At 43.7% G+C, this 18,795-nt stretch overlaps 1 long non-coding RNA gene across 2 annotated transcripts in view; it reads left to right on the top strand.

Moving 5' to 3' along the window:
- The window catches only part of LOC143843140 (uncharacterized), a 37,362-nt gene that overhangs the window by 16,487 nt on the left and 2,080 nt on the right, over positions 1–18,795 (top strand). Inside the window, exon 3 of one of the 2 annotated variants that reach the window (XR_013233475.1) lies at positions 17,915–18,008. This is a non-coding gene — a long non-coding RNA (uncharacterized LOC143843140). Of the gene's footprint in view, positions 1–17,914; positions 18,274–18,795 lie in introns of those variants that run through there. The other variant, XR_013233474.1, reaches the window with a different exon arrangement.

The raw sequence follows: 18,795 nt of genomic DNA, 5'->3' as shown, positions 1-18,795 counted from the left end.
ATTATGAGGTTTGAGCTTACACAACAGTACTTTTCATGCAGGAATTCTTTAATAAATTATGTCATCTTAAATTGAAACTAGTTAAGCATCTGTAAGATGCTTAATGTGATCCATAACTCAAAACAGAAAGCATTTGGCTTACCAAAATGTGGATTAAGCTCTGAAAACTGGGACATAAGAGGATTTAGATAAGACTGTATGATAGAGTAATAAAAAGTGAACATAGTTACAGCATTTGAGAAAACCTGGACATGATTTTGTATTAGATATCCAGGTCCAAAATTTCACAACCACCACCATTGCAACAGAAACACACACTCCTCCCTTTTCCTTTAATGTTTGTTTGGGTGACCCACTCACATCTAGGAATTCTGTAGGTGCAGAACACTAAATGTAATCTAATACAGTGGTCCCCAACCTGCGGGCCGCGGCCCGGTGCCGGGCCGCAAAGGCCATGGCACCGGGCCGCGGCTCCCTCTCCCCGCCCCGCCCCCGCAGTAAAAAACTTCCCAGGCCGCAAGCTTGCGGCCCGGGAAGCTACTTACTGCGGGAGGCGGGGAGAGGGAATCAGGGCCGGGCCGCGCCGGTGCGGGCCACGCCCGCTCGGCCCGATCCGCGGGCGCGGCCCCCGGGCGCGGCTCGCGGGCGCGGCTCGGGTGCGGCCCGATCCGCGGGCGCGGCGTGGGCGCGGTCCGCGGGCATGGCCCGCGCGGGCGCGGCCCGCGGGGGCGCGGCCCGATGCCCTGCCGGTCCCCAGCCTCGGAAACGTTGGGGACCACTGATCTAATATACAAAGGGAATAAATCCTAAACAGGCCCGCCTGCCACCGCCGCCACTTTGCTAAGAATCAAGGAGGACGGGTGTCTTCAAACATCCTAAATGAAATAATATTTGAACACAGGTGAAGCTGCCTCATACTGAATCAGACCATGGTTCTACTCAGACAGGCAGCAGCTCTCCAGGTTCTTAGGTAAAGGGCTTTCACATCACCTACTACCAGTTCCTTTTATGACATCACCACTAAGGACTATGTTTGATTTAATTAATCCACAGTCTAATAATATGCTGAGACAATGTAGGGGATATTATTTTATGAAAACTACTCTTGTAAGAGCCATGAGTAATAAAAAGGACTGTAATAATGCCGCTGTGGGGATATGGGGGTCGGGCTTGCAATGGCTGAGCTCCTTTCTCCAAGGTCAGGAACAGGATGGCCATTGGGGAAGAACAATCATGCAAACATTCACTCCCTTGAGGGGTGCCACAGGTTGCAATTCTGTTTCCAGTATTATTCAACATGTATATGTGCCTTCTTGAACAACTGGTCCAGTGGTACTGGCTAGATGCTACCAGTATGCTGATAACATCCAGCTCTATTTATTGATGGACAGATGACCAGATGCACCCCCAGTTTCTTTGGCTAAATGACTGGAGGCCGTAGCGAGATTGCTCCGACAGCTGCCTGAGGCTCAACCCCTCAAAGACAGAGGTCCTGTGGCTGGGGAAGTAGATACTAGTGGAGGAAGTGCATCTTCTCTGCTTTGATGAAGTACAATTAACAGCTTCATGCATCATCAAGAGTTTGGGGGTGACGTTTGATGCCTCCTTATTGATGGGAGCATAGGTTACAAATGCAGCTCAGCAAGCATTCTACCATCTTGTCCAGGTGAAGCTACTAGCACCCTATCTGGCCTCAGGAGACCTAGTCATAGTGATCTATGCAATGGTCACCTCCAGGTTGGATTACTGTAACAAGTTCTAGGTGGGGCTTCCCTTGGCCCTAACTCAGACATTACAGCTGGTGCAGAATGCGGCTGTGTGAGTCTTCATGGGGATCCTATGGAGGGCTCATGTTCGACCTGCCCTCTAGCAGCTGCACTGGCTACTGGTGGAGTTCTGGTATTGATTCTTAAGGCCCTACACTGTCAAAGCCCTGCGTACCTAAAGGACTACTTCTACCAATATGTTCCCTGGAGTGCATTGTGCTAATACCAACTTGCTGGTAATCCCTGGCTCCAAAGACATTTGCCTGGCCTCAACCATAGTAAGGGCCTTTTCGGCACTGGCTCTGACTTGGTGTAATGAGTTGCCAGCTGAAATCCAGGCCCTGATGGAACTGTTGAAGTTTTGCAGGGCCTGCATAATGGCACTTTTCTGCCATCGTTGACACCATGGCTGTCTAGGAATGATACAAGCCTGCTCTCCTCCTCCTTGTTTTAAATTCTTCCAGTCTGGTTAACTCAACAAAGGGGGTTTATCTATATTATTATTTATTGTGAACAGCTTTCATGGAGAAGCAGTATAGAAACTGAGCAAATAAATAGAGAATTCAAGAATTATTATAACAGGAATGTGTTATATGTGGAATTAAATGATCAAATTTAAATAGTGGTCTGGAAGAAGTAATAAAAGCTTTAAAGTTGTCTGTTTTTCTGCTTTCAATTTGCAGCAAGGTCTGGTGTTTTTCCAAATACCATCTGAAGGCACTTCAGCAGGAATATTAAAGTTGTTTTACAATACAAGTAAAACTTGTATTAAGAAGTGTTTAGGGCCAATCAGCTCTATTGCCTTACTGCCTATGTTGGCTGATATAGTAAGGAATCGTTCGTTACAGCATCTTTTGAACAAGGAGAAGGGGAAGATATATAATTGTGGAAGTGCAGATAATTTTGCACAACTTTCTGGTAGCCTCATAATAGTATAGTTTTGTTGAAGTGTGAGTTCTGAGACTGCTAGGCTTTCCCAAAAGAAAGGGTGGAAAGGCAAGTTCCTCTCTGAAATAGTTCCCATGTGTATTTGCGACATTATTTTGAATTATCTGCAAAACAATCATGCATCCTGTTCTTAGACCAAAAGTGTGGTGGGCCAGAAGACAGGAAGAAAAATACTATAGAAAATACTCCATCACTCTCAAGTGTCCAAAGATCTCCTCTTCTCTCAAACAATTCCACATTCCGCTTCCCTGTGCAATATTCTCCCATGATATTTCACTAGCTTCCTTCAAGTCCCTCACAAATATCCATGTTCCCTATAAAGCCTCTGATGATATCACCTGAAACCTATACTTAAGCACATGTAATTGGAATCAGCATATGCTTCCCTTGTTTATGCCCATCTACTTCTTTCCTTTGTAGTTTATCTTTTGCCAAATTTTAAATAGTAAGGAACCTGCCTTCCTATGCACTGCACTGTGCCATGTTCATTGATGCTGCTATACAAATAATAATAAAGTAACAATACGTATAATCAACCCCTATGGATGAAATCAAAGCTTTCAAAGTAAAATTGTGTTTGAGGAGAAAAAATTAGAACCAGATGCTCTCCTTGGAAGAAATTCTGTGTAATAAGAATCAGTCCACACCCACCATCTTTTCTGTCATTGGTGCATGCATACCAGTCAAGATGTATTCTGACTTTTTCCTACTTGCCCTCTAAAGCCCTGCACTGTTCGTGTATGCCCACATGCAAAAACATGCCAACAGGAATGATCTACTAGTAGAGTATATATTCCTAAGAAGATGTAACATTGAGATGGCCTACAACTGGTGTCCCCCCTAGCTGTGGATGTAAGCAGCTACTCATTAACACAGGAAGTGCAAGAGCAAACTCCAGCCATGGTTCCCTGAGACAACCAACTCACAAGCGCTTTCTCCCCACCTGCCACAGTCTCAATCTAAATTGGGCATTGAAGTGAACCCACAAGGCCTGTGCAATAAACAGACAAGGTGGGTAACCCAAATATAATCTATGAATTCTTTAACATGTGAATTGACCCCTATTAATGAGTGGTTAAAGTCCAACTAGTAAGCTTTTCATGGCTGTGCAACATTGAAACGTTACTATCAACTTAATACTCCAGTCAAGAGCAACTTGTATAAAAGTATGTGACAAGTTAAATATATGCCTGTGTGCTATCAACTTCAGCTTCATTATCTAGAAATTTTTATTCTAAATTAAAGAAAGCTCTGAAATGAAAAAGTTGCTTTCAGTGTGTCTAAATCAGTGACTCACCCACAGCAGGATTTTCAGCTTCAAAGAATTCAGGTTCCGTGTGATATATCCTTTGTATTAGCTTCGATGCTATATTTTTAGGCATTTAAATTTAGAATGCTTAACTTCAGAGTTTTCATTTCCAGCCCACAGCTTCATCTCAGAATGATATTTATCAGCCTTCATTGAGTTTGCATGACTTGTTACTAAAGTTCCAACCAAGGCCTGTTAAATTCAGTGGTCAGTTTAACTTCTAAATAAGCATGCATTGCACTGGTCTATAAAATATTGTTGACTAGGTAAGGGAATCAAACCAGGTAGATTTAAATAAGGTAAGTAGGGTTGCTGTGGATGGATATACAACAGCTTATTCATACCTGGTGGGCTTTCCCCCAACAGCTTTCCCTATTCTACTTTCTCAAATACTTTTCAGATTGATTTACCATCAGCTATGATAATATTAGAGCCTCTTGTGGCGCAGCAACATGCTGCCTGAATCTGTCTGCCCATGAGGTTGGGAGTTCAATCCCAGCAGCCGGCTCAAGGTTGACTCAGCCTTCCATCCTTCCGAGGTCGGTAAAATGAGTACCCAGCTTGCTGGGGGGTAAACGGTAATGACTGGGGAAGGCACTGGCAAACCACCCCGTATTGAGTCTGCCATGAAAACGCTGGAGGGCGTCACCCCAAGGGTCATACATGACCCAGTGCTTGCACAGGGGATCCTTTACCTTTATGATAATATTAAAGCAGCCATTCTGACAGGCAGATTTCAGAAATGCTACTCATGTCATTTCTCACCCTTTAAAGCACTCTAAGGAAATGCCAAGCCAATCACAAAGCAAATGACGAGTCAGCAAAGTGCTGCAGTTTGACCCAACAAACAATTTGGAATTGACCCAGCAAGTCATTAGATTGGGGATAAGAATATCAGTCCCTCAAAAATAAAAGTTTGAACATTATTCACTCTGTTTATCCATGGTATCCTCCAGAGAGAGAAAAATCATGCAGGGAAGGGAGTTCTGGATGCATTTGCAACAGTAGCTCCATCTCTCTCATGTGATACATTCAAAAGCAGAGCCGTCCTTGACCTTGAAAAACCTGAGAGCAGAAACACAGCCAATGAATGCTGCACGATTCAGCTCAACTCCCTGACCTCTCTAGATAGAATGGTGTTGACAGACATCTCCAAATGGGAATGGTTCTCTTACTCCCTCTGGCGGTTGACTTAAAACTCCTCCTCCTGCTCCCATTGAAGAAGCAGGTGTGCTTTTAACAATATTCTAAGTGGTGCTCACTAAACTAATGCTTTTGGGGTGCTTGTGTATGGTTTATAGTAGGTATTCTCCAGGGCAAGGCTTATTTGCAGTGCTATATCTAAAGAAAGACACCTGCACTTAATGACTTTACCCAATATATTTAAATGATTATCTGATTCTTTGGATTCTGAGCAAAGAAGAGGGAATTGAGGGCTTAAAAATGACAAGAAGCCATAAAATCAGGCTGCAATATATGTACATTCTGAATAACATTTTATTCTAAATTGCCATGAGCCAACCGGGCTGGGAATGGCATTCAAAAATACAATTATAAATCAAATAAATATAAACATAGATATTAAGAGCTGATTCACACGTAGTTCTTAGATATGAGTGGTCTAATATGGCCACTGTATTGCAGTGGAAAGGAATACTAGATACTACACTACCTCCATCACGATGTCTAGCTTTTTCAGGGTTGAAACAGGATCTGCCCATGCAAGCTAGAACTGTCCTCATTTGAACCAAAGAGCCTTCTTCAGAAATAGAAGGAAAAGTGGTGGGCAGTATCAGGCCCTATGGTTTTAGGCAGTACGAAGTCTCTGAATTAGGCCTTGTTCAGATTCTAGAGATTTGACCTTCTGTTCCTGCTTATCAGCAGATCAATGCTATCAGCTGTGCTTCATGTTCTAGTTTCTCCCAGCTTTGCCATCTCACTCCAGCAACCAACCTTGGAACACATCCTTCCAAACACTCGTGTACACTGAAATCTCTTTTCTCAGAACTAGCTGCCTTCTCCAGTGTTTTACAGCTCCCTCAGAGGATTGATACAAACAGCAAAATGTAAAAATATATGCATGATCCAACACAAATGTAATTCTAAACATACAGAATTAGTCCCATTGATTTCCTGTTCCTACAACCAGCTGTCATATTTTTATTAGAGCAGTGATCTCCAACCCCTGGTCCGGGGACTGGTACTGGTCCGTGGATCAGTCGGTACTGGGCTGTGGCTCCTCCTCGTCCTCCTCCCTGGCTGCTGCCTTGGGCGCTGCCCTGCCACTCTGCCGCCGGCTCACCTTTGGTGCTCTCCAGTGGCTGCCATGGCTGGGGCTCCCTCTCAGTGTGGCACTGTGCAGCTGCTGCTGGCAGCGCACCCCAGTGGGTGGCGGGAAGTCAGGGGTGCCAGTGGAAAAGCAAGTGGAGCAGAGGCTCAGGCGCCGGCGACGTCCCTTGGCAAAATACTACCCCCCCGGGCCTCAGTAAAATTGTCAAGCGTTGGCTGATCCCCGGTGATAAAAAGGTTGGGGACCACTGTATTAATCATAGATTAGTAGTTCTAAAGATCTTGCTGCCACATGTAACATTTGCCAGTCTCTTGTTTTGTTTTGTGATCCATACTGAATGTCAGTAGTACTGAGGGTGTACCATTCATCATGACAGGTGCCCCAGCCAATGAGCGTGCAGTATTTTCTGACCAATGAGAGCGCAGAGGAGGCGGGACTAAGGCGGGGTGTAAGGTCCTGCCCACGTGGTCAGGTTGGCCCCTCCCTCTGAAATGGGAGGGGTTGGAATTATGTCTTGTTGTAGCCTGAGTCTTGGTTTAATTAAAATAAGTAGATTAATTTTGAATCTTTGATACTTAAAAACCACCCCTGCGGGGCGGGTAGGTGTAAGGATATTACAAGCAGAGTCTCCTAGCACAAGCACCTGAGAGAAAAGCCGATCAGAATGCCCCTGTAGATGGTGCTGTATTTTTTATCCTTGTTAATTTCAAAGTATCATAGCTCGCTTAAAAAATAGGCAGAATGATTTTAGATCTTTGATGCTAAAAAACCAACCCTGCAGGGCAGGCTCTTGTAAGGATTTACAAGAAGTGTCTCCCCCTGCAGAAGCACATAGGGCGAAAAAGCAATCACGATGTCCCATAGTTGGTACTTGGACATTGCTCAAAGTTTTTATCCTTGTTAATTTCAAAAGTATCATAGCCTGCATAAAATAAGCAGATTAATTTGGGATCTTTGATGCTAAAAAACAAAACAAAAACATCCCACAACAGTGCTGCCTGCTGTACAGTTTTACACATAGGGAGTGCTCTGGGTCTCTAAAGGGGTTCTCTGTGTGGCTGGAAGAAGTCTCAGAGAGTGTGCCACGGGGGCTGGTTGGTGGAGTGTTGTAGCTTGAGTCATGGTTTAATTAAAATAAGCAGATTAATTTTGGATCTTTGATGCTAAAAAACCAATCCTGCAGGGTGGGCTCTTGTAAGTATTTACAAGAAGAGTCTCCCTGCAGAAGCACATAGGGCGAAAAGCGATCATGATGTCCGAATTTGGTTCTTGGACATAGCCCAAAGTTTTTTATCTTTGTTAATTTTAAACGTATTATAGTTTATTTAAAATAATCAGGTTAATTTTGGATCTTTGATGCTAAAAGCCAGCCCTGCAGAGCGGGCTGTTGTATAGTTTTATACATAGGGAATGCTCTGGGACTCCAAAGGGGTTCTCTGTGTGACCGGAAAAAGTTTCAGAGAGTGTGGCAGGGGATGGTAGGTGGGGGGGGGTTGGGGGGGGCTCGGGGGGTGCTTTTCTTCCCTTCTACACTCAGTATCCAACTATGGCTTGATTAAAATAACAAAATGAATAAATTTTGGATCTTTGGTGCTAAAAGCCAGCCCTGCAGAGCGGACTGTTGTATGGTTTTACACATAAGGAGTGCTCTGGGACTCCAAAGGGGTTCTCTGTGTGGCTGGAAAAGTCTCAGAGTGTGTGCCAGGGGTGCTAGGAAGGGGGTTTTTTTGGAGCTCCAGGAGCGCGCATGCTACCAGCATTTAAACGTGCTAACAAGCGTGCCTTTCAAATGGGAGAGAGGGAAGGCATCCAGGGTGCTTTCTGCTACTGCAGAACCCACTGCCCCCATGGAAACCACACCAGTATATCTACTGCAGAATCAGGATGAATATATATTTCTGTTCAAACACATAGCTCTCAGCCTGTATGATCTGGCTTTCTAAGGAATTGCTCAGCCAGTTTGCCTACTGAATAGCTCACATATGTCAGAAAGGAAAAGGCTGGTTAGGCTCCGCCCCCCTCCCCTCCAAACGTCAGGGAGTGTTGATTGTGGCTTGCTGGAGCTTGGGTGTCCAGCGAGTGTGTTTCGATGTGATTAGTAGAAGGGTGGGGTACGACTAATGGCTTTTTCTTCTATCGTGGGGGGATATCTGATCATTCGTGGAATAGAATATAGGAATTTCTGAGTGCACTCTTAAAACAGACCAACATGAAGTTTTTTATTCTTGTTAATTTCAAAAGTGGCAAGCCTCCCCCCCCCTCCCCCGATACACAGAGCCTGAAAGCAACTGGCTGTATATAGTCAACGATGTGAGAGCCTCTGAGTTGACTGATTTATTTTTGGAAGGTGGGTGCCCAGGGAGATTCACAATATAAAGAAAATACATAAAATATATCACATAAAATACATACAAAAGCAAATTTTAAAACCACAATTTAGGACTACTTTAATCCGATGCAATCCTAAGTAAAGCCGACAGCTGCCTAGTAAGGACCAAAAGCGGGAGGTTCAAGTGTACAACCCAGAGGAGATTGTTCCACAAGTGTGGGGCTGCTGCTGAAAAGGCCCTTTTTTCATGTAACCACCAAATAAGCTTCTTTAGTTACTGGGACAACCAGACAGGCCTCTCCCAGTGATCTTAATTCCAGGACTGAGTTTTTCTATGCAGTGGTATATTTTGTGTACAAGGAAGCCTTCAGACGTGTGAGCTCTCACTTGCTGTCTGCCATGGTAAGCCACATGGAGGATCACCATCTCACTGAGAAGAATTAGATCTACATACTAGGGAAGGTCTTGTCATTGGAACACAAACTCAATAATTTGGCTCTCAAAAGCTGCTAAAGGGGATCTGATGTGGACTTGAGCCATGCAAAACTTGTCCCAAAGTTGTTTCACTAATTAAAACAACAACAACAAAAATGCCCTTCTCCAAGCCTGGATGTGGGGGGGGGGGGAGTTGAGCATAATACAGATACCTGTATTTTTTCTATACCAGGACTTAATGGACCTAGGGAGGGGTGGAAAAGTTCCAATGGGGTAAATAACAGATGGAAAGGAGAAAGTTCCTCATTACCACAACACCAGTCTAGTCACACACACTCTACTTCTATCTAGGGCCGAATTACATGCTCAGTTTTCTGGTCTGTGCCTGTTTTCCTAGATGCTATTCCTGGGACATCTCTTGCCACCCTACAAAAAGCAGCCCCCCCCTCCCCCATATGTGTACTTTTGTTTTATAGTCTTGTGTTAATGCCACATCTCATACTGGTGAAATTCACAAAATAATAAATACCACAACATAGACAGAGTGTAAAAGAGCACCCCCCTCACCCCCCACAAAATATTCTCAACACAGCGTGTTTAATCAAGAATATTATTTATTTATTTGGATTTTTATACAATGTTTAAACAAAGTTATACCTGATAACAGCAATGTTCCTACACGTTCTGAAAACCTGCTGTCAGCAATCTGAACATAAGTTTGATCAGATATACAACGTTAGGGCAACTCAGACCGTCAGTTCGGTATAGAGGTCTCCAACATAGCCTGACAATCATGTCTTTTAAATTTTCTAAGGGAATGCTCAGTGCAAGCAGGTGTGGACAGACAGCTCTCTGTACAACAGGGTGCCTTCTAAAAATGCTTTTTCAATTGCACTTCGGGTTGCTTTAGAACAAAGTAGGGTTGATGGGGGAACATTAAGATTCCGTTATTTTAGCTGATGTGTAAGGGGGTGTGGTGGGAATAGGCAGAGGCCTCAGGGGCTGTTTTAGTACTGATAAGAGATCCCACCGAGAAAAGCTGGGTGTGTGTCTTAAGGGTTCCTCCACTGTGCCCTGGCCTCTGGGGGGGGGAAAAAAACAGGCCATTCCCCCCCCCCCCAACACCCTTCAAACACAATAATGGGTTTGCAAAACTTCGAGCTCTCCCCCCCCCCCCCCTACACAGAACCCTGAAATTTAAGATTCGGTTATTTTAATAATTGGATATACATTCAGCTAAACTATTAATGTGTAATGTCCATTACAGCCCCTTGATATTTCACCACAACAGGAGGTTCCAGAGACCAGAGTGGTAGACATGGATCTTGCAAACTCTTCTCTGGTATGGAGCAGTTACATCCTTCAGTTTAGCATGCCTCAAAAGGGTGTGTTGCAAGGGGGCTACAATTGTTTGTGTGTGTGTGTGTGTGTGTGTGTGTGTGTGTGGTGGTGGTGGTGGGAATTAAATGAAAAATGCTTGCTTTTCATTTGCACTTTGGGTTGCTTTAGAACAAACCATGAGTTGAGGGGAATCCTGCTAATAAGATAATAGCCAGTCAAGGACTTTCATACATAGGGACTGTCCTTAGTATCTACCGTAAAGCACTGTTGGCACAGCAGCACTGACATTGCAGGCTCACACTGTTTTTACCCCCATTCTCCTGTTAAAGCTCAGACGATTTGTTTACTCAGACTGACTGCGAACACCTAATTCTGCAATGGTAGTTAGAGTGCATCTCAAAATATCTATTTCAGTAAAGGAAATCATAAATCTGTAGCTTATGTTTCCTATGCACATTACCTATTTGAGACATTGCTTACCATGAGAGTGATCCGTTGAGGGCTACAACTGACACAAGCATCAGCTTAAAAAAAATCAAAAATCAAAAAAGGACCCCCGTGTTACCAATAGTCTATGGAAAATCACAGTATTAGTGTTTTTCTTTGGTATAACTGGAGAGCAGGTAGCATCTCGGGTGGTTTTTTGGAACTTGTCTCTTTCTTGTCCCCCGAAATGAAGTGCGGTGCGGGTTACTGAGTTTTAAATTGTAGACTTTAAGATTCAGTTATTTTAATAACTGGGTATGCATTCACCTAAACTTTGAATTCCATTAGTAGATATCCAGGCAGTCTCAAATGCAACCTTACCACGTGTCTAAAAGCAGTTTGCGGATCTGAAGGAGTAAGAGTTTAAAGAGAAACTGTCACGTGTGAAAAAATTTCCTCCTGGCCTTTCTTAGCATTTTTTTGGGTATAAAATTATCGACTTGCTTGTCACTAATCAAGACTTCTGTGAGGACACCCGAGGTAAAGATTTTTTTCAACAGGTGTCTTCAAACAGCAACTTCAGCCTTTAAATACACGTATTCTCCGAATTCTGGTATTTGCTTTCAGGTTACAAAAAAAAATTTGAACTGTGTAGAACATTAGAAATTTAGAAGTAAGGGCTTTAGTTCTGGTCACCCCGCATTGTGAAGCATCTATGTTCATTATAGGACTTGATATTTCATCACATCAAGGGGTTTCATACCTTTTTGATGATCGACAGAATTGTGTCATACCAGTAATATTATGCAACCGGCATGTATAAATGCATATTAAAATATCAGTTGTATAAAATAAAGTCACTCAGACCCTGTCTGACCTGTGATTTCACTGAGACAGGAAGATGTGTAAGGATGTGTGGTGGGATGAGAGAAGAGTAATATTCATGTTTCTGGAAAGTATTGATAAGCATTCCCCCCTGGAAAAAACAGGATGCATGTATTCGCAGTTCCTCTAGCGTGTCTGCCCTCTGAAAACAGCCGCTCCCCACCCCACCCACTCCAAACACAAGAGGGGCTTTGCAAATCCTGCTCTCTGTACATTGTACTGTGAAATGAAGTGCAGTGGGGGTTTGTTGTTGTTGTTGTTAGTTGCGAAGTCGTGTCCATCCCAGTGCAACCCCATGGACAAGGATCCTCCAGGCCTTCCTGTCCTCTACAACAGTGGTCCCCAACCTGCGGGCCGCGGCCCGGCGCCGGGCCGCAAAGGCCATGGCGCCGGGCCGCGGCTCCCTCTCCCCGCCCCCCCCCCCGCAGTAAAAAACTTCTTTAAAAAAGCTTTAAAAAAGTAAAAAACTTCTTTAAAAAAAGCTACTTACTGCGGGAGGCGGGGAGAGGGAATCAGGGCCGGGCCGCGCCCGTGCAGGCCGCGCCCGCTCGTCCCGATCCGCGGGCGCGGCCCGCGGGTGCGGCCCGATCCGTGGGTGCGGCCCGCGGGCGCGGCCGGGCGCGGCTCGCGGGTGCGGCTCGCGGGCGCGGCCCGATCCGCGGGTGCGGCCGGGCGCGGCCCGAAGCATGGGCGTGGCCCGCGCGGGCGCGGTCCCTGCGGGCGCGACCCGATGCCCTGCCGGTCCCCAGCCTAATAAAGGTTGGGGACCACTGCTCTACAACTCCCCAGAGTCCATTTAAGCTCGCACCGACTGCTTCAGTGACTTCATCCAGCCACCTCATTCTCTGACGTCCCCTTCTTCTTTTGCCCTCCATCGCTCCCAGCATCAGGCTCTTCTGCAGGGAGTCCTTCCTTCTCATGAGATGGCCAAAGTATTTGAGTTTCATCTTCAGCAGTGGGGATTATTGAATCTTAAATCGTAGACTTTCAGTTATTTTAATAATAATCGGGTATGCATTCACCCAAATTTTGAATTCCCTTATTAAATATCCAGGCAGTCTGAAATGCATCTGTACCGCATGTTTAAAAGCAGTTTGTAGATCTGAAGGAGTAACATCTTAAAGAGAAACTGTCATGGGTGAATATTTTCCCCCTGTACTTTCCTTTCTTAGCATTTTTTTTCCGAGGGGGGGCTATACAATTGTCAATTTGCTTCTTCAGTAAAGGAATTTAATCACTCATCAAGACTTCTGTGAGGAAAGCGGAGGCAGAGAGGGCCCCCTGACTGCAGCCCCCCTGCCCCCTGATCCTAATGATTATAGTTAGACATCAGAAAAAGTCATCCTCTTTTCGATTTTTTTTTTTTTTGGTCTCTTTTTCTCGGTTTCAGCATTATGTTGTATAAACACTTCACGTGCATCCAAAACCATTCTCAAATATCATTATTTAAAATAATTTATAATTCTGCAAACTTCTTTCGTGCCATGGCCCTTCAATATGTGGGACAAATCTAATCTTTTTCTCCTCACTTTTGTATTCTGGATTATTTTATCTAATTAGCTGCCATTTGTGATAGTTTACTTGAGTCCCTTATTGTAAAGAAGAGTTTACTTAACTCTTCTAATGTAAATTAGACTCTTCTACCACATATGTATAGCGACGAAATAGCACAATAACATTATGCATAATAAATTGTTATTTCATTAGTTTGGAATAATTAACATTGGCCAATACATTGGAGGAAGCCAACCTTTTATTATTATTATTCAGCCACCCTGATTTTAACGCTTTCTAAACATAGGAGTAATAATTTGCAGTTGGATCATTAAATCTACAGGTAACATTTTTTAATATAATTCCTAAGAAATGTCTGGCTAAAATGCGTAGGGACTGTTGTAAGAATAGGCCAATAGCAAGGCTGTTTGCATTAAGTGATCTTGAGTGCGCATTAGTGAGACAACATGAGGCTCTTACATACCCTTGCTCTAACAGTTCCCAAAACAAGATTATTTATTTATTTATTTATTTATTATTTTACCAAACACCTAATGCTTTCTAAGGAGGGCCCGTGGTCATTGTTTGTTTATCTCGAATTGTGTCAAGCTGAATAACGTTGATATCACAGTATGCTTGGGTGAACGTTGAACCTTTTCTGCTTTCTTTTGCAGAAGACAGAAACATTATCAGGAAAACATGTTCCTTCACGTTTTCTAGTGTCCCTGGTTTCTGAAATGACCAAACACCCCCCCCCCACACACACACACACACACACAACTCTCCTTCCCCTTTTGCACAACTGATCGCAGCAAGGCTTCCTTCGCATCCAAATTCATTCTCAAATTCCTCGGGTTAAATAAATTTCAGAGAACTGGCTTAATTATTTACGATTCCCGGCAACCTTCATTTTGTAATATTTCATTTAATCTCCATCTAAATTGGACTAGGTTTCAAGAACCAAATTTACCAGGTTGTGGTCAGAAAAATGTATCCTATGAGCGAGAGAGAACAATTTCCCCATACTTAATTCTAACAGCATATATAATTCTGCAGACTTCTTTCGTGCCGTGCCCTTCAATACGTGGGGCAAATCTAATCTTCTGTACTTACTTGGCGCGTGCCCCCCTGCTGCTTGCCAAGTCCCCCACAAGAATTACCAAGTGTTTGTTCTACTGGATTCTGCAACTTGGCTTAGTAGGTCTTCCACAACCAATATGTTTACAGCTTATAATGCTAAAGGGTGTTCAAGGGTGTTACCAAACACCTAATGCTTTCTTGCGGCCTGGGAAGCTTCTTACTGCGGGGGGGGGGAGAGGGAATCAGGGCCATGGTGCGCATGTGCGCATGCGCGGCCCAGCTGGGGCTGCGCTCGCGCGCTGCGCGGGCGGGACAGTTGCCCTGCCAGTCCCCAGCCGAAAAAAGGTTAGGGACCACTGCTTTACAACACACTTCATTGTTGTGGCATGTCTGTATCTTATTTTGAAGGGATGTTTAAACATTACCATAGCGATCAGGGAGCGTTAGGGCAGTGGTTGAGAGTAGAGGGGTAAACTACCCCCCCCACCGGGCCTCAGTAAAAGGCGTTGAGTGGTCCCCGGTGAGTGGTCCCCTGCGTTGAGTGGTCCCTGGTGATAAAAAGGTTGGGGACCACTGCCCTATAGAATGGGAAGACCCCCATACTCAAGCAGGTGGGCAAATATTGTGCACGCATATATAGCTTGAGGGGAAGACAACTGAAGCTATCAGTGGTTATTTAGAGAAGTTTTATTATTAAATTTTAAATTTGTAACCTTAAATTTAAAATTTGGAGGTTCTTTTACTTTCTGTGAGCGGTGTCATCCTTTGCAGTGTGCTTATCATAATTGACAGCTCCAGCACCCCTCAAGAAGCTGTACTTTTGATGGTATGATATCTGGTTACAATAGTCACAGCAGTCGCGTTTCACAGGGCAATGTGCCGCCTCGACTATCTGTACAAACAACTGCCAATCCGCTTCTTCATCAGAGAGCTGCAACAGAAAAACACAATCCTATTTTTTATTTCTGCCCCACTGCTGAGGAATTCCTGACAGTTAGAGGGGTTTCTCAGTGGAACAGCATGATGGAAGTGGCAATTAATGAGGAAATGAAGCACATGCCGATGGATTCGGATGTCATGGAAGAAGCAAGAAGGCTTCCTTGTACACAAAATATACCACTGCATAGAAAAACTCAGTCCTGGAATTAAGATCACTGGGAGAGGCCTGTCTGGTTGTCCCAGTAACTAAAGAAGCTTATTTGGTGGTTACATGAAAAAAGGGCCTTTTCAGCAGCAGCCCCACACTTGTGGAACAATCTCCTCTGGGTTGTACACTTGAACCTCCCGCTTTTGGTCCTTACTAGGCAGCTGTCGGCTTTACTTAGGATTGCATCGGATTAAAGTAGTCCTAAATTGTGGTTTTAAAATTTGCTTTTGTATGTATTTTATGTGATATATTTTATGTATTTTCTTTATATTGTGAATCTCCCTGGGCACCCACCCTCCAAAAATAAATCAGTCAACTCAGAGGCTCTCACATCGTTGACTATATACAGCCAGTTGCTTTCAGGCTCTGTGTATCGGGGGGGGGGGGGGGGAGGCTTGCCACTTTTGAAATTAACAAGAATAAAAAACTTCATGTTGGTCTGTTTTAAGAGTGCACTCAGAAATTCCTATATTCTATTCCACGAATGATCAGATATCCCCCCACGATAGAAGAAAAAGCCATTAGTCGTACCCCACCCTTCTACTAATCACATCGAAACACACTCGCTGGACACCCAAGCTCCAGCAAGCCACAATCAACACTCCCTGACGTTTGGAGGGGAGGGGGGCGGAGCCTAACCAGCCTTTTCCTTTCTGACATATGTGAGCTATTCAGTAGGCAAACTGGCTGAGCAATTCCTTAGAAAGCCAGATCATACAGGCTGAGAGCTATGTGTTTGAACAGAAATATATATTCATCCTGATTCTGCAGTAGATATACTGGTGTGGTTTCCATGGGGGCAGTGGGTTCTGCAGTAGCAGAAAGCACCCTGGATGCCTTCCCTCTCTCCCATTTGAAAGGCACGCTTGTTAGCACGTTTAAATGCTGGTAGCATGCGCGCTCCTGGAGCTCCAAAAAAAAACCCTTCCTAGCACCCCTGGCACACACTCTGAGACTTTTCCAGCCACACAGAGAACCCCTTTGGAGTCCCAGAGCACTCCTTATGTGTAAAACCATACAACAGTCCGCTCTGCAGGGCTGGCTTTTAGCACCAAAGATCCAAAATTTATTCATTTTGTTATTTTAATCAAGCCATAGTTGGATACTGAGTGTAGAAGGGAAGAAATGCACCCCCCCGAGCCCCCCCAAACCCCCCCCCCACCTACCATCCCCTGCCACACTCTCTGAAACTTCTTCCGGTCACACAGAGAACCCCTTTGGAGTCCCAGAGCATTCCCTATGTATAAAACTGTACAACAGCCCGCTCTGCAGGGCTGGCTTTTAGCATCAAAGATCCAAAATTAACCTGATTATTTTAAATAAACTATAATACGTTTAAAATTAACAAAGATAAAAAACTTTGGGCTATGTCCAAGAACCAAATTCGGACATCATGATCGCTTTTCGCCCTATGTGCTTCTGCAGGGAGACTCTTCTTGTAAATACTTACAAGAGCCCACCCTGCAGGATTGGTTTTTTAGCATCAAAGATCCAAAATTAATCTGCTTATTTTAATTAAACCATGACTCAAGCTACAACACTCCACCAACCAGCCCCCGTGGCACACTCTCTGAGACTTCTTCCAGCCACACAGAGAACCCCTTTAGAGACCCAGAGCACTCCCTATGTGTAAAACTGTACAGCAGGCAGCACTGTTGTGGGATGTTTTTGTTTTGTTTTTTAGCATCAAAGATCCCAAATTAATCTGCTTATTTTATGCAGGCTATGATACTTTTGAAATTAACAAGGATAAAAACTTTGAACAATGTCCAAGTACCAACTATGGGACATCGTGATTGCTTTTTCGCCCTATGTGCTTCTGCAGGGGGAGACACTTCTTGTAAATCCTTACAAGAGCCCGCCCTGCAGGGTTGGTTTTTTAGCATCAAAGATCTAAAATCATTCTGCCTATTTTTTAAGCGAGCTATGATACTTTGAAATTAACAAGGATAAAAAATACAGCACCATCTACAGGGGCATTCTGATCGGCTTTTCTCTCAGGTGCTTGTGCTAGGAGACTCTGCTTGTAATATCCTTACACCTACCCGCCCCGCAGGGGTGGTTTTTAAGTATCAAAGATTCAAAATTAATCTACTTATTTTAATTAAACCAAGACTCAGGCTACAACAAGACATAATTCCAACCCCTCCCATTTCAGAGGGAGGGGCCAACCTGACCACGTGGGCAGGACCTTACACCCCGCCTTAGTCCCGCCTCCTCTGCGCTCTCATTGGTCAGAAAATACTGCACGCTCATTGGCTGGGGCACCTGTCATGATGAATGGTACACCCTTAGTACTTCTAATGTCTTCTGTGCATATCAAAGGCTCCTGTTTTCTGTTTGGATTAAAGTCCTAGTATGGATTTTCCATGAACTGCCACAGTAGATTCTCAATCCTGCCTCCAGATACACTCATGGATTTCCTAGACTTTGTATCCACCTTATACTTCTGTTTTATTTTCAGATACAGTCCTGAGAGAAGGGAATATACTGACAGACACCCTCTGGCTCCTGGTATCTGTGTCTCCCTGTCATTTATAAATGTATTAATAATAATTGTAAGTTCCATATATCAATCTAATTTTTAACAGAGGACGATCCATAAATTAATATACAAATTGTTTCTCTCTTGTGTCTCCCGCTAGTACCTTCTTAATAGCTCCGTTTGAAATGGATTTCTGATTCAAGCCATCATAACATGTCAGATTTATTTAAATTATTTATTGGGATACTTAGTGGCTCATAACACCATAAGTACTATCCACATTTAACTTGTCCCAGACAAAAACCTACTGTTTATTTCACCTTGCATCAACTGTCTGGTGTGCACTTTGCAAATGTAGTCTTCTTTTTCATTAAGATGAAAAAAATTAATGCTTTGTGTATGTTGCTTGGTAATTCATGTGCAGATCACTCTAGAATTTGCCCAATCCTTTACAAAAATTAGGTTTTTATCTTTTAAAAATGGAAAATTCCACTAGTAACTTCATGTTTCGCCTAGATATATTATTTTACTCGTATGCAGGTAGGAGCAAATCAGAATTTGATAATGAATTATGACAGCATTTTTAATAAAGCTATGAACTAAACTAACCAGGCACATAATCTGTTACATGGAAGATTTAAAAACACATGACCTTAATATTAGAAAGCTGTGTGTATATAGCTCCAGAGCTGTTCTTCTCAGCAGGCAGTTCTATTTTTTAAATTTTCACTTATAATTAATTAATAGCTTCATAAGGCCAATTTTAATTAACTCTTAGACTCAGTTTGGAATACTGGCAGTCATATTATTAGTTTCACAAACAAAATATACATTTGCAATGAAGTTGCTAAACATCCAAC

The sequence above is a fragment of the Paroedura picta genome, chromosome 8 (assembly GCF_049243985.1).
Source record: "Paroedura picta isolate Pp20150507F chromosome 8, Ppicta_v3.0, whole genome shotgun sequence".
NCBI lineage: Eukaryota > Metazoa > Chordata > Lepidosauria > Squamata > Gekkonidae > Paroedura > Paroedura picta.
The sequence above is the reverse complement of the archived record's forward strand: the minus strand, read 5'-3'. Positions and strand labels throughout refer to the sequence as shown.